Below are 12,836 nucleotides of genomic sequence, written 5' to 3' on the forward strand. Positions count from 1 at the left end.
AGACAATTCTTCTTAATTTGTTTAAAAACTGTCCATTACAAATCTTTGTTTGAATCTCACAGACCTCAAAACAGACAAGTACATCAGCATTTGCAATGTTTCTCATATGTTGACTTTCATTGTTTATTACTTATTTTGTTAAAAGGTATGAGTATCTTAGCAACAAAATCTGTTTACTCTACTACCTTCATATATTTTCCCCTTTCCCTATTCCCGATATCTAAAGAAATAGTGAATTTATGAAATAAGACAGTGACATTCAATAGTAAAATAGAAACATGGTAGAACTAAATCAAATATTGTTTAAGGTAGAGAGTATTTTTAGTGACTGAACCAAAATCTAATATGCTTGCCAATGTATCACTATTTTATTAATGGAAGCACCTAGCTATTGGTACACTTCACTGTAATATAGCTGATATTTCAGTTTTTTTAAATTATAATGATAATTGAGAGAAGGAAGGTGGGAGGAAGAAAGAGAGAGAGAGAGATCAGGGAGAGGAGTATTAGACCCATGATTGAGTCTTGAGGGACTCTTAAGTGTGTGGTCCAGTAAAAGAGAAATAATAAGAAAAGAAACTATCAAAAAATGGGAAAATTAGAGAAACAAAATGAAACTATGAGACTGTGGTATCAGAGAAGTAAAAGGGAAAATGTTTCAAAAAGTGTTGAATAGTCAACACTTAAAGACTGGTGGGAACCAAGATGCAAACTGAAAAGTACCCAGTGGATTTATCAGCAAGAAAGTCAAATGACTATCTGCAAAAGGTTGGAAGAGTCAGGAAGGGAGAGTAAGATCAAAGAAAATTGGAGAGAACTGAAGGTCATGGAAACAGTGTCTTGAAAAACAACTCTTTGAGAAGTTTGTGTAGAGTAGTAGAAATATGAACAGCTTCTAGTGGGGAATATGCCACCCCAGCCATGGCCTGGTAGGTATGTGTAGTCAACACAGAGAGACTTCCAATGGGAAAATTTTTATGGAGAAAATAGAACTGAAGATTAGGAATAAAGAAGATTTGACAGATTGAGGTAGGTACCTGAGAAGCCCAAAATCGAGGAGAGATTGAACACTGATAAAAGTTTGGTTGCTTCCTCCCACTAAAGAAGGTGGAAAGAATAGAGGATTGGTGCAGGTTGATGTAAGCTTTTTAGATATGGAGGCAAGAGAATGTGAAAGAATCCGCCAGATGATTTCTATTTTCTCAGTGAAATGGAAGCTGTAAGAAAAGCAGGTGGGCAAAGAAGACAAAGAAATTTGAACAGTAATGAAAAAAAGAATTCCCTAAAAAATAACTTTCTAAAAAGCAGACTTCTCAAACAATGTCTAAAAGGAGAGAACTTGTGGCAAGGATGTCTCATTGTCTTTGTGATTATGAAGAAATGAAATTGCATGTTGTTCACAAACTTGTCTTTTTTTCCACAATGATAAAGTGATAAGAATGTTCCAAGATGGAAGAGATCATTTTACCTGGAGTGGACATGAGGTTTGCTGGGAAGACATCATTGTATAAAATGGCATCTACCCTGAGCCATAAAGGACAGATAGAACCAGGACCTGTGACAATAGAAGAAGCACTGTCCACAGCATGAATAGCAAAAGTCAGGGCTTTAAAGTAAAAAATTCTAGAAGATCCTGCCATGTCACACTCATCAGGGGGCAGAGGTGCTGTTCTTGCTTCTCTTTCTTGTCTTCTCAAATAAGTTGTGCATATGTATGTGTGACTTACAGCGTAGTTTCTAAAAGCAAAGCTAACAATGAAAAGAAAAAAAAAATATGTATATACACAGTTAAACATAGTTCTTGCCCTAGAAGGATTTTTATCTCATTATTTTTTTTTATTGTGGTCATAATAGCTTATAAGATAGTGAGAGTTCAGTTGTACACTATTGTTTGTCACCTAGAGGATATTTTTGGCCATCTGAGGTTCACTTTGAGAAAATGAGAAAGACAAATTGAGAAAGATAGAAACTATGAGAATCGGGGCTTTTTGCTGTTGTTGTTGCCTGCTGCAGGTGCCTGAGGGCAACACACACACTTTAAAAGGACAGAAAGCACAGAACGTTCACTGATTTTTTTTCCTTAGCTCCTTTTTAGACCAGAATCTCATTCAGGGGCAGGGCTGTCTTTATTTTTCTTTCAGTACAATGTACACAGCTGAAGCACTTACAATGGGTTGTAGCAAATCCACACAATTTAAAAGAAGGTAAAAGGGGAAAAAATGGCATTGCTAGGGTTTTGCAGGCTCATGCATTACAGGATAGAATTACTTTGAAATCTGAAAAGTTAATTCTCATTGCATTTATTGTGGTCCCTGACTACCCCTGACTCTGTGTAAGATACTCTTACTTATTTGTCCTTAGCCAAAAGCTCAACATATATTAATTTTCAAGCACATTTGTTGAATCATCATTAAATCTGCTCGGATATTATATGTTCCATTTCTTTTGTAAGCTACATATTTCCTCTCCTTGAAATGTTTAGCAAGAAAGTAGTCAATAAACACTGAAATGAACAAATGAATATGAATATTTATGACTGACCTATTAGATCGATATCATTAGACTGACAGCCTATACCTTTGAAGCTGAGAATACTATTCTGGGGTAAATCCCTAAAAGGATTTATATTCAAATCTCACAGATATATATATTAAATCGCTCATTTAATTGAGCTACTGAAAAGAAGAAAATCTAAAGACAAGTTCACTTTAAAAAACAGACAGCTTTAAATGCAACTGTTTGGGAATAAAGTCTTTTTGATACTTACATCATTGTTTTCTGAACAAATGCTTACTAAGAAAATGAAGGGTTATATAAATGCCAACTTAAAATGATCAGCTTCTGGAGGGATTACATTGCTATAATGTGTAAATCTTCTATTATCTAAAATTAATTGCACACAAGTCAAATATTTGTTTATTCTTATACATATGTGTGTATACATATACAATTGTGTACATACACATTATATACACATATATTTATACACACAATTATGTATATGTATATATGTATATATTTATACACACTCAATGTGTGTGTATATATATTCTCCACTATTTCTTGCTATTTTTGCCAGATATGAATTCAGGTAGAGTTTATAACAGGTAGAGATTTTTGTGGAAATATTGAAGGATATTACAATTCCAAGAAATTGATGTGGGAAAAAAATCTTGTATTTTGTATATACGTACACAGTTTTATTATTTAGAGCTAAAGTGAAAAAAGCCACATCCAGACAAACTCACCCAGAATTACTATCTCCAGCTTTTTTAATTTTTAAAATGAAATCATGTTAGTGTGGTCAGAAATGACTCCAAGTGAACCCAAAGGCCAAGTTTGATTGGGTTCTTGAAGCGATACGGTGGTGAGCTGCTGGACGTTAATAACATCATCGGTCAGGGGAAAACTTCAACACACGGATTCACTCTCAGCCACAGTATCAGAATACTCATTCTTTTCTCCTTGTCCTGACCCGGAGATTTACAGCCAAAAACATAAAATAACACCACATAGCATTCGACAGAGGAGTGGTTTAAGACTCCCCTAGCTCCAATACAAATTTAACATGGGCAATATGACTTAGTGTTTCAGTTTTATTTTGCTGTAGCGTACTAGGCAAAAGGCATTATGAAAAAGAGAGTTCAAAAGAAAAGAAAACATCTTATGACTTGTAACATAGAACTTCTCTTCTCCCTGACCACATTATGGTTTGAAAGGATTTCTTATCAAACTCTCCCCATAGCAAAGAAAAAGAAAGCTTCTCTTACCAGAGAAGAATGAAGCTTCAACCTTGCTATAACGTTTCCTGCAGCTCTTGTTTGAAAAGACAGATCCAAAGCAGCTTTGTGCATACAACGGATCTGGCTGATCTCCAGGCCCTGCACAAAAAAAACGGTATAATTGGCTCTCAAAAAAGTGTTGTAAACATTCATCATGATGGCACTTGTGTGTTGAATCTAGACACTGTTACCCTAGTAGACGTTTTACAAACAGGCCAGTTACATTTCTACTTTCAACACTTGCTATTTGGTTTTCTCTAGTCAATGCTGGGATTAACATCTTTAAAGAAACCACGAATTTGTGAGTATCAGCTCTACTACTGCATCATGACCTTTGGGTTCTGAAAGTATCGTTCAAGACAAAAAAAAATAAACATTTTAAATCAAGATGGCAGTGTGTGATAAATAAACTTCCTTGGCATTTGTATGTCTTTATTTTTAAACTTGACAATATTCAATCCATTATCTACATGCTAATGAGATACCAATATTATTGAGTCTCTTTTGCTTACTATTTGATAGAAGCCAAGTGAACATTCCACATCTCTACAGGGCGCAGAAGCCACATCAATGATGCCTGCAACATACCCTAGCGTCTGAGCCCAGCTGTGCTGGATTTCTAAGTCTCGTTAAATATTCCACTGTTCCTTTGCCCAAACCTTCAAAGAGGCCCAGATACAACAACATTCTTTAATTCTTATGGGAGCGATGAAGGGGTCACACAGCCTGGGCTTTTTTCTTATTATTAAACATTCAAGTTTTGTAGGAGCATTAACTGATGATAACTATGAGTGTCATGTTCCTGTTACGGAGAAAATGTGAACACTAGATCAAAAAATAAGCCTCAATGAGAAACACAGTCTCAAATTGTATCACTTCTTATAATGATCTAAGCAATAGCTTGATCTTACAACTACAAGAAGACATAATCTTTGCCTTGCTTTCCATGTGTTTAAAGCCTGGTTAACAGTTATTAGCTGTGCTACTGTTTGAAAAACATGAATTACCTGCATGGAAGTTTCTCTTTTCGTTTTCATTTTAATTTCCGGTAGTTTATTGTTCATCATCCAAATTAAATAAGTATAACAAAACAATTTATAACTATACAAATTATGAATGTATAAATCTCTAACAATTACAAATTATGATAGTTTATAAGATATGTCTCCTAAAAGCAAGTAAAAATTTAGGTACTCTACAAGTGTAAAATTATGTTTATTGTTGAGTCATTTTAAGGAACATCTTTAGCTAAATTAAAAGAACTTAAAATCTTGAAAAGTGAGCATTTCTTATTTATATTTCTAATCAGTGCCATTTAAAGATTTTGATTATAATTCAGAATACTACAGACCAATACACAGTACTCCTCTAGGAATGCAGATGGCTAATCTTCTCATTATGTTACTTAGAGAGGCAGAGTATGGAGTAAGGAGCCCTGCATACTGTTTTTCCAAGGTCGGTATCAGTGAACTATTATCTCCCTAATTATAACATTTGTCTTTATAAAATTTTCCAGTAGTAGTTTTCTTATTTAATTCTTTCATCAGAATAGTGAAGAGGGCATTACTGTTCTCCATTTTACACATGAGAAAGGTTTAGAAAGGATAAATGATTTGACAAATTACTACAGTAAATTCTTAACTGTGGGGCTTTCTGTTGTTGTTCAACTATGTCCTAAAACCATTTCTTCTAAAACAATATTTCCAAGATTTAAAAAAGAAAAAGTGTGGGGCTGGTCCCGTGGCCAAGTGGTTAAGTTCATGTGCTCCGCTTTGGCAGCCCAGGGTTTCACAGGTTCGGATCCTGGGCGCAGACCTAGTGCCGCTCATCAAGCCATGCTGAGGTGGCGTCTCACATTGCAGAGCCAGAAGGACCTACAACTAGAATATACAACTGTGTACTGGGGGGCTTCAGGGACAAGAAGAAGAAAAAATTGGAAACCACAGATTGAGAGAAAAGGTACAAAAGCATCTATCAGACAAGGAACTGGTATCTTGGTCAGGTAAAAAAATTCTTAAAAGAAAAAAAAGTTTGTGTGATTTAGCTTGCTGATTTGAAATGGGGAATAAACATTTAGAGAATGATTATAATTTATTTGCAGCTGTGATACATTGAGGAACATGAAGATCTCTTTCCAGGCCTAATGATTTTGGAAATGATTTGCAAATGAACTTTGAAAAGATAATGCTTTATTATTTTATTTTAAACATTTTTTTTAAATTTAAGGATTACCTCCAAAGTATCTAGTAGGTGACAGACTCCTCGTTAAGTTCGTAGGATCCAGTAGTAAACAAGATAAATATCTTCCCTCTCTTCATGTTATTTTCAATCTTCCTAATTACAATGGATAGGATCACCTTATGTTTTTCTTCACTGAGGAAATAGTAGCCACTATATAGGAGCTCTCAACTCTCCCAATTCACAACAACCATCTACTAAACTCCTTTGAACTTCACCCATGAACACATTTAGATGTTCAAGGAACATTCTTATGCTAATTCCTCTCATTTACATCAGTTGTTCCCTCTGCACTGAATCATTCTCATCAGTTTAAAATCCTGCTTTAAAGTTTCCCTGAGGGGGCCAGCCCCGTGGCCCAAGTGGTTAAGTTTATGCTGTCTGCTTCAGAGGCCCAGGATTTGCTGGTTTAGATCCTGGGTGTGGCCCATCATACCTAGCACTGCTCATCAAGACGTGCTGAGGAGGCTTCCCACATAGAAGAACTAAAACAACCTACAACAAGGACATACAACTATGTACTGAAGGGCTTAGGGAGGAAAAAAAGAGGAAGATTGGCAACAGATGTTAGCTCAGGGCCAATCTTTCTCATCAAAAAAGAAAAGATAAATTTCCCTGAATTTAAACATAAAGCCCTCCCACTCCCCTACTTCTCTCTGGTCATTGTATTTCTTCATTGGAAAATATCTCAGAAGATTTACTTTCTCACTTTCCAGTTCATTCTCAGCTAACTCTAAAAGTGTCCATACCCATCAAGTCATTAAAATAGATCTCATCTTACCTCATCTTTCAATAGCGTTGGAACTCAATTAACTAGTTCCTTCCCAAAACACTGTCTTCTCTTGGCTTTAATGATGCCACATTCTTATGATGTTTCTCATAACTTGCAGGCCTTTCAAGCCCAGGTTCATGTGCCGGCTTCTCCTCCTCTGCCCAAATAATGTGTTTGGAATACTCGTTGAGGTCCTGGCCTCCCTTCTCTGCTTAATCTACACTTTCCCTGTAGGTGTTGTCATCTAAGTCCGTGGTTTTAAACGTTATCTATACTCTTTTGACTACAAATTTATATCTGCAGCCTGGCCTCTCCACTGGACCCTAAATGTTATTCTCTGTCTGCTTACTGATCTCAATTCTTGGCTCTCTAACATGCATTTTTTTAACTCAAACATGGCCAAAACAGAACAATTAATTCTACCTTGTCTTTGCAAATCTCACCTTTCTCCAGTCTTCCTTATTTTAGCAAAATTCACTAATTGTTTAAGCTAAAAACCAAAGGGCTTTTTAAGTTTTTTTTATTGTGTTAAAAATCCAAAGCATAATCGGGCCGTCTCGGTGGTACAGTGGTTAAGTTCACATGTTCCGCTTCAGCAGCCCTGGGTTCTCCGGTTTGGATCCCGAGTGAAGACCTATGCACTGCTTGTCAAGCCATGCTTTGGCAGGTGTCCCACATAAAAAGTAGAGGAAGATGGGCACAGACGTTAGCTCAGGGCCAGGCTTCCTCAGCCAAAAAAAAAAAAAGAGGAGGGATTGGCATCAGATGTTAGCTCAGGGCTAATCTTCTTCTTCAAAAAAAATCCAAAACATAAAATTTACCACCTCAACCATTTCTTAGTATACAGTTTTGTAGTGTTAAGCATATTCACAGTATTGTGCAACCATCTCCAGAACTTTTTCATCTTGTGAAGCTGAAATTCCTTACTCATTAGACAACTCTCCAATAACAATTATCTATTGATATATGCAACGCTATTCATGAATCTCTAAGCAATTATGCTGAGTGAAACAACCTAAGCAAAATGAGTGTATACTGCATTATTTCATTCATATAAAATTCTAAAAATGCAAACTAATTTATAGTGACAGAAAGCAGATCAGTTGTTGCCTGGAGACTAGAAAAGAGGGGTGGTAGAGCTAGTGAGAGGGATAGTCAAGGGTCATAAGGAAGTTTTGTGGGTAACAGATAACTTCATTATCTTGATTGTCTTGATGATTTCATGAGTGTGTATATATGTCAAAACTAGTTAAACGGCACACTTTAAATATGTGTAGTTCAATTTATGTCAATTATGCTGCAATAGTAGCAGTTACAATAAACTGGTAAATAAAACTCCTAAAATTAATAAGAAAATTATAGTCAGTCTGACACTTAAAGGCAAAAATATTTTTACAGGCATTTCGCAAAAGAGGATACCCAAATGGCCAATGCAATACCAAAGAGTGCTCAACATTATTTCTCATCAGGGAAGTGCATACTTGCCATATTGAATAAAATGTCTAAAACATTATCTCAAGATTTGGGGATAATGTGGAACTCTTACTTACTGCTTGAAGGTTGGCAAATTGGCACAGCACTTTGAAAAACTGGCAACATATGTTGAAGCTGGAAATATACCTATCTTATGACCCAAGAACTACACTCCTAATTTCATACTCAAAAAGTATATGCATATGACATCAAAAGATGTGCATTAGATTGTTTTTAGGAGCCCTCTTTGCAGTAGCCAAAAACTGAAAACTATCCAAATGTCCATCTGCAGTAAAATGGATGTGTTTTGGAATATTCACATATTATGATAAAATATATCAATAAGAATTAACAAACTATTGCTACACATGACAAAGATAGATGAGTCTCTTAAGCATAATATGGAGAAAAGATGTCACACAGAAGGAGCATATCTTGTATGATTCTATTTATATTGGCTTCAAAAATGGTCAAAACTGTTTTATAGTAATAGATGTTAGTCTACTGATTATTTTGGGGGTAGGCTGGGAATAATAACTAGGAAGAGGTACAAAATAGTTTCCTGAGATATTGGTAATATCTTCTTTCCTGTTACGGGTATACTTATGGAGATAAAATTCACTGTGAAAATCCACTGTATTATTCACTTAAGAGTTTGCACTTTTCTGGATATGTATGTTTCAATAAAACTTTTTATATATACATCTTCTACAAAAAGATGAAATAAAGTCATTGTGATCTATGTTGTTTAGAACAGAATTTGAAATGTTTTTGAAAATGCATTGCTAAGGCAATAGTCCATGTTGTCCTGATAATGAAAACAAATCACACATATAAGGTTAAAGTGTTCCAGTTGGAAAATAGCCATTGGAATAATTATTTATCCCAGGATGACTACACTAGATGACATTGTCAAGGTAAATAATGCATTTATTTTCTAGAATAATACACCACTATAGCACAGATATTACGTTGCATTTATTTTACACATCTGTTTATGACACTTCTTGAGGTTCTGATTAGAGAAAACAACCTGCTTTTTTTGTGCCAATTTACAAAATCAATGTAAACAGGAAAAAGGAGAAATATAAAATAGTATCTTATAATTTGTTATCTTATTGCTTTTTCCCTCTCACATTATTGGTATGAATTCTATGTATGGTATTCTATATTATCTACTGTTCACATAATTAGATGAAAACTGTTATCAGGGCTTAGAGTTAATCACATAGCTCATTCTTATGAAATACATGCATGTGATTAGCCATGGTGGAAAAAGTGTAGATATCACAGTGATACAGAAACAGACTTGAATATTTGTAAATGTGTGCAAGTTGTACATTGTTGCTATGCCTCCTTTTCCTCATCTGTGAAAGGGAGATGATAATACTCAACTTCCTGACTGATTGTGAGGAGAGAATAAGATAATTAATGTGAAATGTCTAGAATATACCTTTACATTTTGTAAATGAAAGCATTATATATGAACACATAACATATGTTCTAATCTAAACACCATCATCACATCATGCACTAGTAACGAGATGGCTTCTTTGGCCATATATCACCAAGGCTTTATACAATAGACAAGCTTGGAATATAATGATATGAAAGGGATAAAAAGATGCATAATACCAAGGAGAACAGATACTGAATAGTGGCCCTACAGCAAAAAACAGTACAGTTGTCCCTCTTTATCTGTGAGGCATCAATCCCAGAGCCCCAGTGGATGCCTGAAAGCATAGACAGTACCAAACCCTATACGTACTATGTTTTTTCCTGTACATAGATACCTATGATAAAGTTTAATTTATAAATTAGACACAGAAAGAGATAAACAATACATAATAATAAAATAGAACAATTATAGCAATATACTGTAATATGTTACTATAGACTTTAGCAACCTCAGCATATGACTTATTTTCTTCCCTTAAGTTGAGAATTTTCACCTTTTCACTTAGAGGAAACCCTTTGCAGCAATCGTTGGCATATCCAAAATGCCAGCATCACTGCTCTTGCATTTGGGGGCCATTATTAAGTCAAACAAGGGTTACTTGAACACAAACGCTGCGATACCGTGACAGTAGATCTGATAACCCAGATGGCTACTAAGTGACTAATGGTTGGGTAGTGTGTACAGCATGTATCCGCTGGACAAAAGGATGACTAATTGGGGTGGGACAGAGCAGGATGGCCGGAGATTTCATCACACTACTCAGAACAGCGCACAATTTAAAACTTACAGATTGTTTATTTCTGGATTTTCCATTTAATATTTTCGGACCATGGTTGACCTTGGTAACTGAATGGAAAGTGAAACTGCAGATAAGGTAGGACTGCTGTATTCCAAAAGGGTGCCTTTCCCTGAATAAACAGAATTCTGTTTATATAACTATGGCTGAAACTTTGGTCTGAGTGAAAAAGAATGACTGGAAACACTTGGGCTATAACTTATAAAAGTTTAGACATTCTTATTTACCACTAAATAAAATCATTATAATGCATAAGCACCAGTTATATTTTAAAAAAAGAATAAATTTGCTGGAATTGCTTTCAGTAAGAAGCCCATAGATTGACCAGAGTCTGATCTCATTATAACTTTTATTGCTTTAAGTAGACTTGGTTTATAACTTCCCTCAATATTTTCTCTGGAAAAAAGTAGGATCTTTTTAAAAAGTGAAGAGACCTGGTATAAACACAAGAGAGAGAGCAGAAAAGACATATGAATAACAAAAGAAATGAATAGCAAGAAAAGAAAATACAAAGAGAAATAAATAGAATTGTGTTGAGAGCCATGTGTATACTCACTTCTCTTTTGTGATGACAACTAACCTAGTGTTTCAGAATATGACTATTTGTGTATGACTAATCACCTCAAGTGTATGACTCATTTAACATTGTTTTTCCTTTGCCTAAGAGCAAAATAATTTCTGTGATTTTTTAACATGATTTTTTAAAATGGCCAGATTCTGTCAGAAAGTAGATCAATGATTTGCTGAAGATGGGAGTAGGGGCAGGGCTATTGATTGATAAGGGCCCCGTTTCAGATGAGGAAACTTCCATCTCATGATGTGGGCGTAGTTACATGGTTGTATACACTTATCAAAACTAATCAAAAAGTGTATTTGAAATGTATATATTTTATTGTTTGCAAAGTCTATCTCAATAAAAATTATTAATACTAAGAAAGATTACAAGGGCTAGTCCCCCCCAAAAAGGTAAGAGATATTGAACTTCTAATGGACCGCAGCAGTGCACAACTCCAAAATATTATTATTCACGAATGTAAATGGTTGCCTTGGAGTTATGCTAAAAAGATGACCATTCATGCCAGACCTTATTCTTTCTTAAATTATTTAGAACTTCACCTTCTCTGTGAAGTATTTCTCAAATGCACACTCTTTTCCCTTTATCTCATCTGCACAGATTTCACAACTTAATAGAATTAAGTATATACAAAACCGTACTTATATAAAAAGCTTATGATAATCTTTTAATGGAAGGCAATAAACTCCTCCATAATAAATAGGCTGGTCTTCATATTAGTTTTTAAAGATTTTAAACAAACACATAAAATAGGATATAACAACATTGACTATTACTATAAAATAAAACCTTAAAAACTGGCATACAAGAAAATAAATGACGGCTAAGTGAAAATTGAATTCAAATGGCAATACTAACGGTTAATACTTATCTTTCCTTTTCTTGTCCTTCTTTCTCTTCTAACTTTTCTCCCCCCTCAATTCTGCCCTCCTCTCTGTCCCATTCTCTTCCTTCTTCTGCCTACTTTTCATCATTATTATAGCAACTGCTATTTATTGAATCCTTTTTATGTGCCAGGTGCTAGTTTGAATGCTTTACTTATTGCATGAGTTATTTTTTTTTCTTTTATTTGCCACATCTCCTTCTGTATTAGGCCCTTCAGCTTCCACTTTCAAAGTAACTTCTCTGCTTTATTTTTAATTCGATCTTGAGGTACCAACCAATATTCACGTGTATCATTTTACAAATAAACTCTTAAGAAGATTACTGTGAATTTCTATGTTTTCTTTTTTCCTATCAATTAATCAACATATCTTAGTACTTGGATTCTGCCTTCAGCATTTCTGTAAAAATAAATCTGCTATTTAAACTGTGTGCTGGTATTATTTATCCTTGAATTCTGAGTCATTTGACATTGTTTATAACTTCCATTTAAACTTCTAACAGCTCTCCAAATTAAGCATATCTGAAATATTTATTCATTATGCAACATGAGTGTCCTTACTCAGATTTCAAATTGCCAATATAGCCATTCTCTATCTCAGATTTTATTCAGAATATTTTCTTCTGGTGTTGACAGTTTTCAAGTCAGTCACTCACCATCTTAAGCCATTCTGCTTAGTGCTGTGGTCCTCAACTAATATTTGGGAGATATTGTAATCAGTAGCTACATGAAGTAAAGTAACCCAAAAAAAGTCAACATAATATTGAGAAGAACAAAGTCAGAGGACTGGCATCACCTGACTTCAAAATTTCCTATAAATCTACAGTGATCAAGACAGTGTGTTATTGAGGGAAAAGTA

The 12,836-nt window shown here is 34.8% G+C and overlaps 1 protein-coding gene across 3 annotated transcripts in view; it reads right to left on the reverse strand.

Annotated features, from left to right (window-relative positions):
- The window catches only part of MGAT4C (MGAT4 family member C), a 677,866-nt gene that overhangs the window by 399,417 nt on the left and 265,613 nt on the right, over positions 1–12,836 (reverse strand). For all 3 annotated transcript variants that reach the window (XM_070507020.1, XM_070507021.1, XM_070507022.1), the window contains one exon: positions 3,771–3,881. The gene's annotated coding sequence lies outside the window, so the exon portion shown is untranslated. The remainder of the gene's footprint in view (positions 1–3,770; positions 3,882–12,836) is intronic.

This window comes from Equus asinus, chromosome 4 (assembly GCF_041296235.1).
Source record: "Equus asinus isolate D_3611 breed Donkey chromosome 4, EquAss-T2T_v2, whole genome shotgun sequence".
NCBI lineage: Eukaryota > Metazoa > Chordata > Mammalia > Perissodactyla > Equidae > Equus > Equus asinus.